General features: G+C 42.4%; 1 protein-coding gene across 1 annotated transcript in view; it reads right to left on the bottom strand.

Annotated features, from left to right (window-relative positions):
• Positions 1-18,763, bottom strand: part of KCNJ6 (potassium inwardly rectifying channel subfamily J member 6) — a 390,033-nt gene extending 371,270 nt beyond the window's left edge. Inside the window, exon 1 of the mRNA XM_049874841.1 lies at positions 18,678-18,763. The gene's annotated coding sequence lies outside the window, so the exon portion shown is untranslated. The remainder of the gene's footprint in view (positions 1-18,677) is intronic.
• Between the last annotated feature and the right edge of the window lie 306 nt (positions 18,764-19,069).

Raw genomic sequence — 19,069 nt, forward strand, 5'->3', positions numbered from 1 at the left:
GTAGTTTCACTAGAGTGGATCTGAAAAGTGCCGCTTGTATTGAAACCACATATATTACTACATGGACATACAGGTAAAAATGTAGGTAGCCCCTCCGCCATACACATACACCTATATAACCGGTACTCATGGTGACCCCATGTGTGTTTTCAATGGCTAATTTTTTGGAAGTAGATCCCCAGGCCTTTCTTCTGAGGTGCCCCTAGGTGGACTCAAACCTCCCAACTTGTGGTTTTCAGTTGAGCATGGTAACCATCTGCACCATCCATGGACTCCAAACACCTATTTCCATTTCTGAAACCAATTTGTCCTCACAAGATTCAGTATTGATTTAGGCTTTTGGTAAAACAGTGAAGATTGAGAGTGTTTCTGGAATGGAGTGTTTTGGTATAATTGAATGACTAGGATTATCTATTCGATCCAGGGTTAAAGAAAATTTCAACCTAGAATTCCTAGGGTTTCGAATTTAGTTGGTAAAATCTTTCTAAAATGTGCGTTCACTTTCCTGTGTCGGCGAGTGTGCTATACTGAACGCAGTTCAGTCTTTGATGACGCGGATACCGGAAATATATCTGGCTCATTATTCCCCCCTTAAACTTATTTCTCCTTTAATGTCCTACAGGTGTAGCTGTAAGTTGCACACCTGCCTCCTGAAGTCATGTATAAGCTTGGCATTTAACAAAATAAAATCCTTAAATTGCTTATTATAATTTTCTATATCTATTTAGAAGCAGGGGGCATGAAAAATAGCCTACTAATTTACGGTTTTGCTTCGCTTTCTTTTTTTTTTTTTCCTGAATGATCTGTATCGTATAGTTGGAAAACCTACTGTAGAAAGAAGTTAAGTAGCTCATCCAACAGAGCCGAGCATCCGTCAAAGCTCATTTTTTGCAGAGCTGCATGACTCAAAGTTAACTCCAATCTCTCAGGCTTATTGAAAAGAAATGTGGTTACGGCTAACGGTATCAGGGTTTGGCTTCTGCACGTCTCCAGAGCAGTCCTGAAGGACAGTACACCCACAGAAATGTCAGAAACCAATGACTTGCACTGTGCCCACTGACTCAGAAAAGCAAATCTTACCTACTTCGTCCCATCTGAAACATGAATCTTATGCCTCTTCCTCCATCATTCAAATATTGTATTTCCAGTGACATCCAAATTAGTTGTTTTAACTAGGAGAAGTTACCAAGAGAAGGAAAAAGCTCTTTCTGACCTCCATATACAGAATTCGGGAGTTTTAGTTCTTGTTTGAAGTATCAGGCGGTGCAAAAGTTTAACTGACTTTGTTGCTAACTGAAAGGTTGGTGGTTTTAGTCTATCACAGGTTCCTTCAAAGAAATGCCCAGTGATTTACTTGCCAAAAACCAGACACTGAAAACCTCAGGGGCCACACTTCTACTCTGACACTCATGGGGTTGGTTACCATAAGTCAGAACTGACTCAGGAGCAACTGGTACCGTTAGTTCTTGTTTAGTGAGTACTTGCTGAACTTTTAAAGATGGCTACCACGCGATTACATGGACTAATATACTCTAATGTAGTCATTTACTAAAGAAAACTATTTAAAAATGCTAATTGGAATCAGAACACTTTAGACATTAAAGGAATAATATTCAAGCACCATTTACCAAGTAGCTCATACATGGAAACTCTTGTGAAGAACCCAGGGCGGGTGCAGTGACGTCCAAATCAAGCCTTTGTTGACAAGGAGGTTGGACCCTGGCAAAGAGGTAAAGATGGCAAAAGTAGCCTCAATATAAGTACCATGGAACCCTGCCCATGGTGAGAGGGAGAGCTTGCCTTTGAATTCTGATGACACTTTCAGATATACTTTAATTGACATCCCAAATTTAATAAATTGGACATCTACCTCAGGAAGCCACCTAGTTTATCGTCTTGTCTTCTCTGTAATGACATCAAATAAACTACCCTGCCCTCCATTTTAGATGATTCCAGGGTACCAGAAACCCTTGATTTCAATAAGGTCTTTCTGTGTGTATCTCAAGACTGTGTTTTCCATCTCCCCATTAGAAACAACTGCCACCCTTCGCTTCGCCAATGCACACTGTCTGAAGATTCCTCTTTATATACTTGGGGCATCGAGACCTTCCTCAATTCTCTCTTCCTTTCTCTGCCAACTCAGTGGGATTTCTCCGGTCTTTCTTCATGTAACTGATCACTTTATGGACTCTTGGGGTGCATTAAGGAGGCAGAGTAATTGATCTTTACTCTGACTTTTTGTGGTTAGAATATGACATCAAATGACCCAACCAGGACACCAATGTTCAAAATTGGGCCTGCAAAGAAGCTGGGATAGGCACCCAGGGTGAGTGCTCTGTTTTCTGCCCTCCACCTATCAAGCGTTGTCTCATCCTAGCAATGTCAAACAGTTCATCTGGAAATTTAACAAGGAAAGAGGTACCGTGGATCCAAATTCCTTACATGAGGGAAGGAATAAACTCAAGCAGTCAGATAAGGATTGAAATTTTTTTCTTTTTTTATAAATACTTAAAGGACTCTGTCCTGATATTTCTTTTGCAATAATGAGAGACACAATAGCTACAACAGATTCAAACAGACCAATGGTTATGAAGGTGGCTGTCTTAGTCATCTACTGCTGCTATAACAGAAATACCACAAGCAGATGACTTTAACAAAGGGAAATTTATTTTCTCACAGTCTAGTAGGCTAGAAGTCCAAATTCAGGACATCAGCTCCAGGAGAAGGTTTTTTCTCTCTGTCGGCTCTGGAAGAAGGTCCTTCTTGCTGATCTCCCAGACTAAGAGCTTCTCGGAGCAGGAGCCCCAGGTCCAAAGATGCACTCTGCTCCCAGCACTGGTTTCTTGATGGTATGAGGTCCCCAACTCATGCTTGCTTTCCTTTCCTTCTACCTCTTGTAAGATAAAAGGTGGTACAGGCCACACCCCAGGGGAACTTCCTTTACATTGGATCAGGGATGTGACCTGAGCAAGGGTGTTACATCCCACCCTAAACCTCTTCAACCACAGGCAGAGATTATAATTTATAACACATAGGAAAATCACAAAATGGAGAACAACCACACAATACTGGGAATCATGGCCTAAGTTGACACATATCTTGGGAGGACATAATTAAATCCATGACACTCTACCCTTTGGCCTCCAAAATTCATGTCCTTGCCACATGTGAAACACATTCACCCCATCATATCATAGCAAAAGTCTTAAACCAGCTCCGAGTCCAAAATCCAAAAATTCCTCTTTGTCTGTGAAATCTAGATTACAAATTATCTGCTTCCAGAGTACACCTGTAGAACAGGCAGGCACCAGCTAGACATTTCCATTACAAATGGTAGAAATTGGGGGAAAGCAGGCACCAAGCAAGTCAGCAGAACACATTACATTAGCCCTCAAAGCTTTGATAATAATCCTCTGTTTTCTGAGACCATTTTCACAATAGCCCTGCCCTCCAGACTCTATGTTGGCCACACTCTCTGGATTCTGAGTGGAGACCCCTCTGCCCTGGGCTTCACCTCCACCTTCCAGGCCTACTGGAATGGCAACTCTGCTCCCTCAGCTTTAGGCGCACCATTTTCCTAGTCCAGGGGAAGATTGATGAGAAGGCTGACAGAAAGAGAAAGCCCCTTCCCCTGGAGCTGATGCCCTGGATTTGGACTTTTAGCCTACTTTACTGTGGGGAAATAAACTTTTTTTAATGCCATCCACTTATGGTATTTCTGTTATAGCAGCACTAGGTAACTAAGACAATGACATAGACAGAGCAACATTTCATTGTGTTATTCATAAAGTTGCCATGAGTCGGAGCCCGCTCAACGGCAACTAACAACAACTTTGGATTTGTTGGGGGTAACTAAAAATGGTCTAGTATAGTTTAACAATTTTGTATTTACAACTTTTTTTATTAAGTGAAAAAATGGAGAGTTTGAAACTAACTGGTGGGCCTTAATTAAATTATCCTGTCCCAAACTAGTTTTGTGTGTCATTATAACCACCATGTCATCTTCTCAATCAATTGCTCTAAAATCCAGGTTTTGTACACCTTTGTGGATGGACGCTGTGCATGGTGATGGTATTGTTTTGGTGATTATTTATAACTATGGATTTTAAGGCAAGACTTACTTTCTGATCCTGGAAACCCACATAATAGCCATTATTAACCCAAACCAAAAAAACCAAACCCGTTGCCGTCAAGTCAATTCCGACTTATAGTGACCCTACAGGACTGAGTAGAACTGTCCCGTAGGGTTTCCAAGGAGCAGCTGGTGGATTTGAACCGCTGACTTTTTAGTTAGCAGCCTGCCCTCTTAACCATTGCGCCACCAGGGTTCCGTTATTAACCTGGTGCCCAACATACCCTCTCAGTGCTCCCTATGATACCCAAGTTTCACGAAAGATTCAGCAGTGCAATTTAAAATAAACTCCACTTATGTGCACAACCGAAACAGAGAAGGAAGACTGTCATCCCAATGATGCAGGTCAAATAAGCCATTTGCATCTTTATTTTGAAAAAAAAAAAAAAAATTTTTTTTTTCATAAGTTACCTGAATGATCAACTCAATTCTTATTTTTCAATTTGAAATATAACCCACACCTCACATTGTACGGAAGTGGGCTATGCTATAGAGGTGTCCCCAGACCAATGCGGGCTCCACTTAAAGCCCATTTTGTATTTTCTCTTTGCTCCTAGCTCATTAGAGCCTTGGTTTAGTGACAGGTACTAAGGGGACCCACCTCGGACGCCATGTTTCTGTGAGGTCTCCACTCATACTGCTTTTGAGCCAGGCTAAATCCCTAGTGACTTGCATAAAGTCATAAGTGAGTTTTCTTCTATGGGTATAGAAAATGGGTATAGTTTGACATATGTGTCCCTCCAGTTTCTTGTAATCCTCCAGACTGTACAGACATAGAAGATGGGGTTGGTACAAACGGTTAATGCGCTCAGCTGCTAACCTCAAAGATTGGAAGTTAGAGTCCATTCAGCAATGTGTTGTTGGCAGAAAGGTTTGGCTATCTGCTTCTGAAAAGTCAGCCATTGAAAACCCATGGATCATAGTACTACTTTGACATGCATGGGGCTGCCGTGAGTCGGAATTGACTTAATGGCAACTGGTTGTTTCTAGATGATGGAGAGCCTGTTCCTCTGGCATATATAATATATTCTATGAACCTCAAGCATCATTGTTTTTGCAAACGAGAAATGAGTCATTCTGCTCTTTGTTCCAGATCACAAAATAAAATGGTCCCATAATCTTCAGGATTAAAAAACTATTCCATTCACAGCCCAGTGCATACCTGTTCCCCACAGTGCCTCAAACCAGACCAAACCAAGCCTATTGCCTTTAAGTTGATTTTGACTTAGAGCTACCCTATGGGACAGAGTAGAACTGCCCGATAGGGTTTCCAAGGAGTGGCTGATTGATTTGAACTTTCAGCCTTTCAGTTAGCACCCAAGCTCTTAACCACTGCACTACCAGGGCTCCCACAGTGCCTCAGGAAGGCTAAATTCTGAGAGACATGTTTTTCAATGCTATCAACCAATTGCTTTCCTGAGAAAGGAGGCCACAAACCTCAGCTGCAACCCGAGCTCTAACCTGCTGCTGAGGTGGCTTGCTCGGCCTTCTTCCCAACCATGTTATTTATTCACTGAAATAAGCTCAACACTCTGCACCTGGACCGTGGCCACGTGCAATCCCTCTTGCTCATGACTTGCTGTGTTAGAGCTTTCTTTGGACTGAGTCCATGATCAGCCTGTTCTCCGGGCTCATGAATGATCTGCTCCCAGCACAACACTGATGGTGGTAAAGTTGGGCCATCTTTCCATGACTAGTTTACTACTCCCAGCATGCTTAGGTCTTCCTCCCTTCTGATTAGCCTCCTAGCTGTCTCCTGAACCCAGCATTTCCTTTCAAGTCTGCCCTGCCCACAGCTAGGAAGTTGAAATTCCTTGTGGATCCTTCCCCTCCCCCCTAATCAAAGCAGTTACCTCTCAAAGATCTACAATATCCAGGGCCATGCCAATTCCTGTCTGTTTCCTCCATGGCAGAGTAAACCATGCTCCTGCCTGACCAATCTTCATTGCCAACACTGTCTGAATGGACGCAGGTAGACTCCTGGTTTGGAAAGCCCTCCGTTTTCTCTTCACCCTCCCAAGCCCTCCTCATCTTCCAAGTCTTGTTCACATTCCAATATATCTTTCAGTGTTTTCTACTCACCAAAACCAAACCAAACCCATTGTTGTCCAGTCCATTCTGACTACGGCGACCTCATGTGTTACAGGGTAGAGCTGTTCCATAGGGTTTTCTTGGTTTTTTAATCGTAGTGGAAACATATTTCCAGGCCTTTCTTGTGCAGTGCCACCGGGTGGGTTTGAACCGCTGACCTTTAAGTTAACAGTCAAGCGCAAACTGTTTGCACCACCCTTATTAATGTTCACCTCAATTACTTAAGGTCTAGCATAACACTCTCTAGTTTAATGTTATTTTTGTGTGTGTGTTATACATGATTATTTCATTGAAACTGTTATTTTCTTAAAGTCTAAGGCCTTTGAGGGCTGGAATCTTGACTTTTTTTTTCCTTCCTGTTTCTTCCTCTGTCTTCAGTACAGAGTAGGCATTCATTAAAGATTTGTTGATTGATCCAAGGAGCTATGACAATACAGGACAAACCTATTAAATGTCAATTTCTGGAAATAGTAAGATGGTCAAGAGATGTGTTAAATAAAAGGGAGTGTTATATAACTCCAATCATTTCTCACTCAACTGCATTAAGGTTTGCCATGATAAGCCCTCTATTCAAATTCCTTAACGTGGCTTTTCTCGAGAGTATACCATTCTTATTCACTGATAGCATCTTTTATTTAAAGGATAATAGATGAGACTATTAATTTTAAAAAAAGAACAAGAAAATTTCTGCATGGATTAACTGCAATTCCAAAAGACTAAGCAGTTTATTTATACAATGAGAGTGACAGAAAAGCCTCTTGTGTGATAGTGCATATTTTATCTGTGGGACCAAAAGGTATATACTTTTTTCCTCCTAGGCACTGAGCTCAGGTTAGATTTGCTGACGCAAGGAAAGACGCAGACTTGGTTGGCATTCCATCTGCAGCTGTGCATCTGCATGGCTCTGGAATGAGTACACTTGGAAGCCTTTACTGTGGGAAGAGTCTGCAGGAGAGGCCATGTGTCTCAGAGTTCCTCCTCCCAGCAGTCTTGAGGAAGACCTAAGTCAGTAGCTCTGGAACTTCCGTGTGCATCACAATTCCTGGAGGGCTTGTTAAAGTTCACTTCACTGGCTCTCCTCTCCAGAGTCCCTGCTTCAGTGGGTCTGGGATGGAGCTCAAAAATTTGCCTTTGAACAAGTTCCCAGGTGATGCTGTTGCTGCTTGTTGGGGACGTACTTTGAGAATCTCTGTCCTAAGCTGACTTCCTTGTCTACTCTGACTCCTGTTTCTACCTGTGGACAGTCCAGGAGACATCAGAGGGGTTGGTTTGGGGCCCAACAGTCCTCAGCTACTGATAAAAAAGGGAGCCACCTAACACAGCCTCCTTCCTAGTGAAGGAGTCCCTTCTATGAGAACACAACTATAACAGGTTCTTTATTCTTTCCTTTTTGTGCCTTCTGCTTCATATGCATGACTCCTGTGGGCCTGGCCACCCCAAGAGGGCTGGTGAAAATGCAGAAAAGTGAGTATACATTTAGTGTATTCGAAAGGTGAGACTTCAGGATTCAGCCGAAATGGAGGGGATCTCTTCCTTCTTTGCCATTATTGCACCTGGATTCCTTGCGAGTAGGAATTATATCTTAATTAGCACCATATTTTGCACCTGGGAGATGGCAACAGGTCTCAAGTATTCTGTGTGAGGTGAACTGGGATCTCAACTCTGAAAGGGACACGAGGCCTTTTACAAATAGGAATGTTCATAATCCTGCAGGAAGCCTCCAAAGCAGTATTTTCTTCCTATCTAGGATCCCTGGTGGTGCAGTGGCTAAGAGCTTGGCTGCTAACCAAAAGGTCAGCAGTTCAAATACACCAAATGCTCCTTGGAAATCCTATGGGGCGGTTCTACTCTGTCCAATACAGTCGTTATGAGTTGGAATCGATTCAACAGCAAAAAATTTTTCATCTAGTAAATGAAAGTAGAATTCTGTTCACAATATAAAGCAGAAGGGAAGTCCTTTCCTTAGATGGTGTTATGGATTGAATTGTGTTCCCCAAAATATGTGTTGGAATCCTAACCCTATACCTGTGGATGTAATCCTGTTTGGAAAGAGGGTTTTCTTTGTTATGTTAATTAGATCATACCCAAGTAGGGTGGGTTCTAAATATAATCACTTCAAGTTATAAAAAGAGCAGATTAGACACAGAGATATGCACACACAGAAAACAGATGCCATGTGAGGATGCTCTATAAGCCAAGACACCAAGGAACACCTGGGGCTAGTGATAAGGAAGGAATTGACACTGTCCAGACCTTGATTTGGGCTTTTTGCCTCCTGAGCTGTGAAAAAATAAATTTCTGTTCTTTAAAGCCATCCCCTTGTGATATGTGTGTTACAGCAGCACTAAGTAACTAAGACAGGTAGTAAACTCTATAGACCTGTGGTCTAGTTATATAGGGTCACTGTGTTCCAGGCCTGTTCTCATTGACAAGATCTTTGTGTCTGGATCAGATGTTATTTTGGTAAAATATAGTTCATTTTGTTTATAGAAAAATAATCGTTCCCTGTTATGGACTGGAAACCATAGTGGTGTAGTGGTTAAGAGCTATGGCTGCTAACCAAAAGTTCAGCAGTTTGTATCTACCAGGTGCTCCTTAGAAACTCTATGGGGCAGTTTTACTCTGTCCTATAGGGTCACTATGAGTCATAATTGACTCAATTGCAATGGGTTTGGTTTGGTTTTGGTTATGGATTGAATTGTGTCCCCCCAAAAGATATGTTGAAATCCTAACCCCTGTACCTGTAAGTGTGACCATGTTTGGAAATAGGGTCTTTCTTGGAAGTTACCAGTTGAGTCATACTAGCATGGATCCTTGTCTTAATCCCTTCAGAGTGGAGTCTTATAAAAGGAGAGAACAGACACAGAATTGGTCACACAAGGGGAAGACAAACGCCATGTGACAACGGAAGCAGATGCATCTCTAACCAAACAAGGAATGCCAAGAAATGCCCAGGGCCACCAGAAGCTGAAAGAGACAAGGAAAGATATTTCCCTAGAACTGACAGAAATAAAGATGAAAACTGCATATGCCCTGAATTTGGACTTCTTCCCCCCAGGACTATGAGACAATAAATTTCGGTTTTTTCAAACCACTCACTCTGTGGTATCTTGTATGGTGTGGCAGCCCTAGGAAACCAAAACATTCCCCAAGTAATAAAACAAGGGCCCCACAGGATGCTGACGTCCAGTTTGATTTCCTGCCGGAAATGGAAGGTTGTCGCTGCCCTCACGGGGGTTAGAAGCTGTCTGTGTTGGCAGCCACTTTAAAACATGCGCACTCCAAGCCCACTTCTTAGCTTCTCCAGCTTCCTTGTGACCCCTGTGATGGGGAATTCAGAACTGTGCAAACATAGAGGACAGACCTTTACCTTTGTTCTTGTCTTTGTTCAGCTCTGACTACCAACAATTATTTCTTATACTGAACCAAAATAGGTATGTCACTTTGTAGCTCCTACCACCAGATGCTGGTCCCATGTCTAAGAGCCTAGCAGAACAATTCTAATCCCTCCTTCATCTTCAAGTTTTATCAAAAAACAAACACACACAAAAACCCATTGCCATAGAGTTGATTCTGACTCATAGCAATCCTAAAGGACAGAGCAGAATTGCCCCACAGGGTTTCCAAGGAGCACCTGGCAGATTTGAACTGCCAATCTTTTGGTTAGCAGCCGTAGCTCTTAACTACTATGCCACCAGGGTTTCTCAAGTATTATCAAGACACTAGAAAACAACTGAATATTCCCCTGAATATTCTCTAGGGGAAGCAACCCCAATCCCTTCACTGATATTACATCGTTTGGACCCACCTACCATCATGACTACTTCCTTCTGCTCATGAATGAGTTGCGTTATGTCCCTTTGAGAGTAGGTGACTACAGACTGAAATGATAACAGGTAGCGGTGAAATAAACCCTCTCTGCAAAAACACCGTCTTCAATAAGCAGAAATTCCACTATGAGACATTGTTTACATTGGAAATGTAAGGTATTTAAAGTTGTCAAGAATTCTTTAGTCCAGTATAAATGTGCCATGGAAGAATTAGCACTGATTAGTGATGCTCACTATTTAGTAAATTTGGGCTGTTCAGTGGTAGAATTCTCACCATCCATGCAAGAGACATGGGTTCCATCATGGCCAATGCAGTTCATCCGCTGACACTACCTGTCTGTTAGTAGAAGCTTGCATGTTGCTGTGATGCTGAAGAAGTTCAGTAGGGTGTGTAGACTAAGGCAGACTAGAAAGAAAGGCCTGATGATCTACTTCTGAAAATCAACTAGTGAAAATCCTATGGATCATAATGGTCTAATTCGCAACTGATCATGGGAATGGTGCTGGACTGGGCAGCGTTTTGTTCCATTGTGCATGGGGTCACCATGAATCAGGGGCTGACTTGACACTACCTAACAACAACAACAAATGTTGGGCCCTGAATGAATGGACTCTGGCTTTGCCATTCAGATGAGGAGCGTGACGGAAGAGAGCTGGAGGCATTATGGATTCCTGCCATGTTTTTCTTGGCTCTCCCTTTCTCTCGTAGCCTTCTGATATATTTCCCCCTGATGTTCCTCTTTTCTAGGCTGTGAGTTTATCATTCAAGTTAGTCTCTCACTGTTTGTGAAAAGGTATGGATCTTAGTTTCCAAGGGTACCTGCTCTCCTTGAGGGAAGCAGGAGCTCTCAAAGACTCCTTACAAATTACATGGTCTATTTTCAGGAGAATACCGACTATTGTTAGATTAACTCAACTGAAATTTACAGCACATGTCTAACCCATAGACATTTATGTGATTCAAAACAGAATGCAAATTGCTAGTCAACAGCAAGTACTAGATATTGGAAGACAGCTTCTAATTCTTCAGCATTCTTAGACACCATGTGGGCTGTAATTGTTGGGATTAGTTACTCCTGAGTATGGGTGTGAAGTTGGCTCTTCTTCTTTGCATCTACTTTACTGATTCACCTAATAGAAGTATAACTACATGGATTAGCATCTCTCTTCTAAGCATCATCTACACTTATTCCAAAAGTCAAACGATCCCAATTAATTTGTTAAAAAATATACCACTGAAGAATGATTCAAGGGCTCAATGAAATGTCATCTACACCAAGGATCTGTTCACCACTGGGGCAAATCATTTGCTCTTCTCTATCCTATTTTTGGAGCCCCTGGGTAGTGCAAAAGTTTCACATGCTCACTGATAACTGAAAGGCTGGAGGCTTGAGCATACCCAGAGGCACCTTGAGAGAAAGGCCTGGTGATCCATTTCTGAAAAAATTGACCACTGAAAACCTATGGAGCACAGTTCTACTCTGACACATATAGGGTCAACATGAGTCAGAACTGACTTGATGGTAACTGATTATTCCTATTCTTGATCCACAGAAACTATATTTCTGTGATGCCAGACATTTATATTAAAACAATCAAATAGGCATGTTTAGCACTGGGAATATATGCCAAAGACTCCAGCGTGTTCAGCATACCAATTTTCTTTCCTTTGAGGCATAGAGTTAAACTGTGATTTCAGCTACTCTTGCAGTTAGGTATGGCCATAGAATATGTACAGAAGTGATATGCATTACCTCCAGGCCTGGCTCATTAAAATCTTCTACATAAGCATCTACTTTCCTTTTTCCCCTGCCTGCCAGCGGTATATCAACACTAGGGGGATCTTGGAAGCCATGTGTTAAAGATAGCAAAGCATCCATCAGCCTGGTTCCTTGCATGGCAGAAGCCAATTAGATTTACGGGAATGAGAAATCATCTTCTACTTTGCTAAGCCACTGAGATTTAGGGAGTTTTCCGTTGCAGCAGCTGGCTCATTAGTACAGTACACACAGCCTCATTGAGGACTGAACTTAAAGCCACATTGTAGCAAAATTAACTGCAGTGTCTACTGCTTATAGACTGCCTGCTTTGTGCTGGACATTGTGCCTAGAATTTTACATGATCACATTAATCCTTATAACATCTCTGAGGTAGATGTTATCATTATTTTCATTTTATAGATGGTAAACCAAGACATAAAGTTGATCAAGGTCACATAATTAGTGTGGCGAATTATATAATTGTTTCCAATTATCCACTTACTTCTCCACAAAGAGAGTAAATGTCCTTATCTGCTGCTATATGACTTGCAGTGCCTCACTGTGGGAGAAATGAACATCTCTATCCCATTGACCACTAACACTGGAGTGGCATATGACTTGTTTTGTCAGTGGAATGTGCCATGTCTGAGTAGGAGTTTTAAGAGGCATTGCTTAAATTGACATGTCTTCTTTCCCTCTGATACTGTCCTTCAGCCTCAATCCCAGAATGAACAACACATATGGGGCAAAGCCACAGCTTGCCAACAAAGGAGAAATAAGCCTTTGGTCTGCAAACCACTGAAATGTTGGAGTTGATGTTACTGCACGAAACCTAGCCAAAGCTGACTGATCCACCTAGAGCTTGGATTCAAATGTAGCTAGTCAGGCATCAAAACCAGAAAACCGAATCTGTTGCTATAGAGTCAATTCCAACTCACAGCAACCCTATAGGACAAAGTAGAACTGCCCCATAGGGTTTCCAAGGAGCAGCTGATAGATTCAAACTGTCAACCTTTTGGTTAGCAGCTGAGCTCTTAAGTACTATGCTACCAGGTCTCCGATCAGACACCAAAACCCAGTGCCATCAAGTTGATTCCGAATCATAGTGACCCTATAGGACAGGGTAGAACTGCCCCATAGAGTTTCCAAAGAGCACCTGGAGGATTTGAACTGCCAACCCTTTGGCTAGCAGCTGTAGCACTTAACCACTATGCCACCAAGGTTTCCAATCAGACACCAGAGCCTGTCAAATCACCGAGCAACACTACCTCCCATGCACATTGTCAGACTCACACAAATTCCTGTTGGATGAGGCGAGGGAGATTTAAAGCAGCAGTAAACAAATTAAGGAGTCCTTGAGTGATGCATACGGTTAATGCACTTGGCTGCTAACTGAAAGATTGGAGGTTTAAGTGTACGCAGGGTCATCTTGGAAGAAAGGCCTGGTGATCTACTTCCAAAAAATCAACCGGCCATTGAAAACCCTACAGAGCACAGCTCTATTGACACATATGGGGTTGCCATGAGTCAGAGTCAACTCGCTAGTAATTTTTTTTCTTTTTTAAATCAGTTCTCCTCCTGGGTAGGAAAAGAGTGGATGCCTGTTAGTTTAAGAGGAGCCTACTGCAGCACCAGGATTTAAACTTAATTTATAGATTTGTCTCTCACACTGCATGTATACATTAGATTTAGTCCCACAAAGCTCTCGGTGGCAAGAACATGGATTTTCTACTTACAGATTCACTTGCTGGTTCATTTTGTAAAGTTGCATACCAGACACCACATCTCTGTGACTGCAGACATGGCTGGTGGTAAATGCTAGCGAAAGTCTATTCACTAAAGAACCACCAGACCTGCATGGTCCTGGTCCTAAGCCCAGCCATTGAGAGGACCAGTGACGTGTGAGACTGAAGGGGTTACTGGGTGTCATCTGACCAGGATGCATCTGCGCAGATGTGAATTAAATAGCCATTGGGTTAAAATTTGGGGTTAACTTCACATATTCAAATTAGGGAAGTTGATTGATGCTCTTATTGCATTCTGGACAAAATAGAAATTTGGCTGGCCATTTGAACATTGCACACTAAGCAAAGCTATCCTCCGAAAATTTGTCTAATTAATTATGCCATTCAGTAATAAATAAACAAATGAATATATGCAATTTATTAGCAGGCATGGTAGGCTAGAATGTGGAAAGGATACTGAATGTCATTTTAAGATGATGCTGTCCTTTATTAGATAGAAATAATTTTATTATTAATTAATGCAATTAAAATGATAGTGAGTATATGTATATTCTAGGTCCCCGGGTGGTTGAAAATGGTTTGTCCTCAACTACTAACCTAATATTGGAAGTTTGAACCCACCCAGCGGTGCTATGGGAGAAAGTCCTGACGATCTGCTTCTGTAAAGATTATAGCCAAGAAGACCCTACGAAGCAGCTCTATTCTGTCACAGATAGGGTCGCCATGAGTTAGAATTGACTCTACGGCAACGTGTTTGGATTTTGATATGTATATTCTATCACTATGTCAGAGGACAGTCATAACACCAGGAGAGCACTAATGGCAATTATGATGATCCCTTTTTTCTATGGGATCCTAATTACTTCTGCAACAGAAATTTTAAAATACATTTTTATCCCAAATAATTGCATTTTATTTTTCTATGTCCCCAAACACTTTAACTGCAATTAAAAGGAAAACCCTAATTCAATATAAATGTTTTGATGATTTTTAAAGTGACCTACCAATTCCTCCTTTTATTTATAATACTGAATTTAATAATTTCATAAAAACCTAGAGTGAATCAATTCTTTTGGTTTTTAAATGATAATTATTGAAGATAAAGGAAAGATGCAATAAAGAGTATCTCAATAAGCTCCAAATATAAATTCACTGAATTTAAACATCTAAATTCCATCGACCCTGAAGTTTTGTTACAATGAATTAAAAAAAAAATGTTGCTTTGATAAACATCATCATTTTATGGCTGGCAAAAATAAATAAGTGCCATCTTTCTCCCTTATTAATCTATATATATTACTTATATTTTGTTTGAGTAAAGATGAGTTAATAAGAAAGAGATGAGCTTTGCTTTGTCTGCCTGTCCATTTTGGTAAAGAAAGTTTATTTTGTTTTCATGAAGATTCACATGATTTCCATAGAACCCTTGGGGAGAGCAACATTTTCTACCTGTAAAAATCACTGAAGGGGTTAAGCTCCCATAAGAATATATTTAAGTATCTTTCATCTTCAATGATTTTTTTCAACTGCATGTTAAGCAGCTATTCTCATGTCTTATTGTTTTTTTCCTACATTGTAGAGATAATTTGTGAGAGGATAGGGGAGAATATAAGAATGAATTGAAGCATTTTTATACTGTCAAAGGAAACAAGCCTTTGTAAGTCTTATGTATTTGATAAAGACTTGGGTCATACAACTGAATATACTATTTCCTGAATGTTTTGGAAATACTGAGGTGTGGTATCAAATGATTTTTTTTCAAATCATGAAGTGACACCAAGCACACAGGGGTGACAATTTACCAAGTTGCTTCTTCTTAACAAATCTTACTTGAAATGGGTAAACCAATCATTTTGGAGTATGATGCTGACTGGCATAAAGAAGTAATGCTACTTTGTTCAGCAAAGACATTTGCTCGCTTGGCTCAGCAATTAGCCACTCAGGAAGAAATCAAGTCAGCTGGGAATGCCTGATCACAGAATCTTCCAGAACTAAAGATTATTGATTGGACAATTTCCTATACCTGGATCATTTACACTTTTTGTTTAATTCATGAGGGAAATTGAACATTCTTTTCTTTATTCAATAATCTATATTTGTATATGGCTTTATCTTCTTAACTAAGCTCTACTTCCTTTTGCTGATAATATCAGATGGAACAAAGCCATGGTACTCTTGCTTAGTTTAAGTCAACAAACTGTATGCATCGCTTCTCTCTACTTTAGATGGCAACTCATAAATTAAATCATGAATAAACTTGTCAACACCCATCAGGAACTGAAATGTAAGAAATAGTGTAATATCCTGTTGCCCAGGTTTGAAATAGATTGCTTCTGCCTTCACTAGCTATTACAACAAAAGACTGAACGGTATAGACACATTGCTTTGACCAAATCCTGAGTCCTTTGCATACATTATCTTTAGAAAACAATAATATGCCCACAGTGGGAAAACCCAGCAAGGAAAACCACGATAAACACGTTTACCTTTATAAATAACAAATCAGAAACAGCCCAAGGACCATAGACACAGGTGCATCCTCAAAAAGGAAACAAAGCCAGGGAAATCATAGAGGCTTTATTTACCAGAGTTTCCAACCAGTTGCCAAACCTTGCCGGAGCTCTGCAATTCCTACTATACCTGGCAACACCTGGATGCCCCTTTAAGCCTTTCTACCTGAAATATGACTGACACCTTCCTGTACAATCTTCACTTATCAGTATCAGGACAGAGAAGGTAAATATATATATATATATATCAAAAATAAAAATAAAAAACCCACTACCAAAGATGACCAGGAGAGCAGAGCAGAGACCAGACTGGTGTAAGGTGAAGGCAGCATGGCTAGATGGACTTACCTGCTTTCCCTGTAAGACTGTTGAAATGGAGCTTGAATTATGATAAAGCCTCCCCTCCTGCAGTTTCTTCCCTGTTTTTATTAACAGAAGCGACTCTCAGCGTCCTAAGCCTGCAACCTTGGAGTGTATCCACCTTGCTCACAAGCTGGCTGGAGGAGTTGACGCCTTGGCTGCTAACGCACCCTCTCCCCTTTTCAGGAGCTCGCCCACTCTGCTTAGAGTCCTTTCAGGTCTCGACTAAGAAGCAAACTATCTCTCCGCCTTCTGGGTCTCAGGACCCCCAGGCAGGACTTGGTTGGCTGGTCTCTTGCAGAACAGGGAGCCCCCACAGAGTCTTTCTGCCACCTGCCGCAGCAAAAAGTTAGACAAGATAGCGAGAGAAAGAAATGAAAAGGTGCTTTTGTAAGCTAAAAGGGCTCAGCTGAAAGCAGCCCACTGTCTTCTGGGGCTGCCCCGGTGAGCGCGCGCCCTTTTTCTCCCCTGGGGGCAAGATTCCTACTTCAACTCGGGTCTTTTGCTGTTTCCGTGTTCTTGAATTTGAAGAGCTACTCTGATGCCCCGCCATGCGTGAAATGGATGATTCGTAAGCTCCCCTGCCTCACATAATTCCGTGGATAATCAGATATCCAGATTCTTTACGGGCAAATGAGTCGTGTCTTTGTATAAAGTGGTCAACTTCCTGCGACCAGAGGAGCTAACACCGCTCTCTAGGGCTGCAGACCCGGAAGGCGAGAACCCTTGGCGCCTGTGCTCTAGCCTTGGTGCTGAACCATGAACTAGCCCGCGAAACCATCTCAGCAGCCTCGGACAACTTTTGGGAGGTTTGAGGGGGTACCCGGGGGCCGGCCAGCTTTTATGAGTCCCTTCGCGGGACGCCGACAAGTACTTGTGCATAACCAAGGCCCTGGAACCCTCCACAGGGCACGAGGCTGGCTTATTTCTTTGCCTGGACCTGGGAAAGTTTTGTCCAACGTTTTCTCTGTAGCTGGAGCTGGCTTCTCCCCGCCCACCTGGGTCGCCATGGAGACTCGAGCTCTTTCTCCAGGCAAAATGGGCGAAGCTTAGTCCTGACTACAGTAAGCCCCTCTATCTTGCTAAGCAGTTCCTGGGCTTGCTACTGAGACGCCTCCTCCTCGGCTCTTCAGCAGAAGAAAGGCAGGCAGGGAACAGTCACAGCAGGGAGTGGCATTGCACCCTGAACCGTGGGGCTCCCGGACCGTCAGACTTTGGACAAAAGCAGCCAGGAAATACACTAAGCAAACACTGAATATCAAACTCCTAAACACTGGAGGGTCCCCCCGCCGCCCCTTCCTTTTTGGGGGCGGAGGCGGGATTCTTTGGAAATTTCTGGTATTTTGTTTCTCCACTAACCTCACCCCATTTCTGTTGCTGTGTCTATGAAAATATGTCCCCTCCCTCAGACTCTCTCCATATTGAGCAAGGCACAAGAGATATATACCTGTGGATTGACCAACAATTTTATTGGGTTTGGGAAATACTAACGTTATTTCTGTTAAAAACTAAGCTTAATGTCTTGATGCAAATGAAAATACACCCAGGAGGTAGCCAAATCACTGGATTCACCCAACCCCCTAAATGCCCTAAACACCCAATTTTATCTGGGTTTTTTTTTTTTTCCTTTCCCAATTACAAAATAATTCGGCTTACTTATAGGAGAGCTTCCATTCACTGATTTTAGTCATCGCATCACACCTTCGGTTTTATTGACAGAGAACAGTCAGGAGTTATTCTCTGCTTTCCATTCTCCGCATGTTTCTCCCCACCTCACTTTTTCTCCTTCTCCTATATTTGTTCTCTCTCTCTCTCTCCTCTTTATGCAAAGCAGAACAAAGATAAAGCTTTCAACAGAGACAATGGCTTTTCCCAACTGTAAATGACTACACGGCAAGTCGTTCCTGGCAGTTCATCAGTGCGTTCCATCTTTGCCAGAGAATGTCGAAATGATGTCTGCAATAACTGGGTTTCTCCGCGCCCAGGGCATGCAGACCCCTTCTCTCCCCGCCCCCCTTGCGAGTTTTCAGTTGCTAATGAAAACCGTCTGAAACAGATTTCCCTTCTGTTATGTAACCGGCTTCTCCCTGGCCTTTCTGTCGATTTGAGCATCACGCTTCTCGTCGGAGTGAAGATCCTGCAGCCACGGCAGAGACTGGGGAGGGGGCGGCGGGGACCCGAGGGCACCGAACGTCTGGCTTAGGTTTATGCAAGCTTCTCGCCTTCTAGCAACTCGGCGCACCGCTTACCTGGTTGTGGGCAGGGTGGTTTCACTCAATCATGATCTCCTGGCTTGGAACGGAGCAAGATTTGATAATGATTCACTACGCGGTGGATGGCGAGGGGAGGAAATTAAAAAAAAAAAAAAAAAAAAGAAGAAAGAAAGAAAAAAGAAAAGAAAAACTAGAATCAGGTGGTCAAATTTCACATCAGCTCCGGGAAAGCTGTCAGGAGACTCCAATTTCCGCGCGGTTCATCCAGCTCTGGCTCCAGGTTCCTGCTTCCCGCTGATCCCACCCCTCCGCCCGTCCAGCCTTTCCGACCAGGTGCAGCCGTCCGCAAACGGGCTCCCTCTCGCCGACAGCGGAGAGGAGGGCTGGGCGCCGGGCCGAAGGAAGGGCGGAGGGGTGTGCGTTTGGGA

This window comes from Elephas maximus, chromosome 2 (assembly GCF_024166365.1).
Source record: "Elephas maximus indicus isolate mEleMax1 chromosome 2, mEleMax1 primary haplotype, whole genome shotgun sequence".
NCBI lineage: Eukaryota > Metazoa > Chordata > Mammalia > Proboscidea > Elephantidae > Elephas > Elephas maximus.